The sequence below is a fragment of the Capsicum annuum genome, unplaced genomic scaffold (assembly GCF_002878395.1).
Source record: "Capsicum annuum cultivar UCD-10X-F1 unplaced genomic scaffold, UCD10Xv1.1 ctg52186, whole genome shotgun sequence".
In the NCBI taxonomy this organism is placed as follows: domain Eukaryota; kingdom Viridiplantae; phylum Streptophyta; class Magnoliopsida; order Solanales; family Solanaceae; genus Capsicum; species Capsicum annuum.
In genome coordinates this window covers 1-1,003 of record NW_025860191.1, presented here as the reverse complement: position 1 = coordinate 1,003, position 1,003 = coordinate 1, and the positions used below count along the sequence as shown (strand labels likewise).

The following is a 1,003-nucleotide window of genomic DNA, read 5'->3' as shown; positions in this document are numbered from 1 at the left end:
ATTTAGGTGGTATTCCGAGATTGAATTCCTCCCAGGAACGCACGAAACAAAGATATGAACTGGGTAAATAGAAATAGAAAAAAGATGTTTCTATTTCATCCAAATTAGTTTCTTTTTCTACATCCATATTATCTACTGAAGTAGATCTGTATTGACCATATAATAAAAACAGATCATGGTCCATGGAGTCCCAAAAAGGTAAGAACTCCAACCTGTCCGATGCTTCTTCAGCCAAATACGATATACAAGTGGGATTTGCACTATGAGCAAGCTATGTGAAAAATCGCTTCTTTTTTCTGGTTCCGAAATAACTTGGGAGAAATAAGGTTCTATCGGGAAACCATGGATTTTCGAGTTTTCGCCATTGGTTACTGGTTGATCCACTGGAATGGAATAAGATAAGAATCTCTGGAGATCTTTCCTCTCCACTTACTCGTAATAGGATTTTCTTCATTAGAAGACTTCTTCCGAATGGCATAATTGTCCGACACTACCTTCCTCGATCTTCAAAGAAAACTGACTCCTCATACTCCTTATTCTCATGACGGATAGGATCCTCCTTGGTCCTTCTTTCACTAATGGTCTCACCATTTTCTAGTAGTAGTAGTTCGCGTGAGGAACTATCCTTTCCATCGCTTTCCCTTTCCTTTCACTCTCATTTGGTCTCTTTCTTCTAAAAAATAAAGTGAAGCAAAGCGCATGGCAAAGAATCATCCAGTTGACTACCCCCTTCCACTCAGCCTTTCTTCATTGTGTTAATAAGGTCTTAGTCTATATGGGCATTCTGGGCAGGCCGCAATAAGTCGCTAGTCGAAGGTTTAGGCCAATCGCAATTCATCACCATCTTGCCCACCTTCAATTGATGACTGGCTATTATATAAGTGTTGACCTAAGCCCCTGCGGAGGGGATCGACTCTCGAACCATACGTGAGTTGTCTCGTACGGCTCTTCCTAAGAACTTGAAGCCCCCTCTCTCTAAATAGAAAAAATACATTTATAAGAC

General features: G+C 40.6%; 1 pseudogene; it reads right to left on the bottom strand.

Annotated features, from left to right (window-relative positions):
* Positions 1-4: 4 nt before the first annotated feature.
* LOC124892940 lies at positions 5-478 on the bottom strand (annotated as a pseudogene).
* Between the last annotated feature and the right edge of the window lie 525 nt (positions 479-1,003).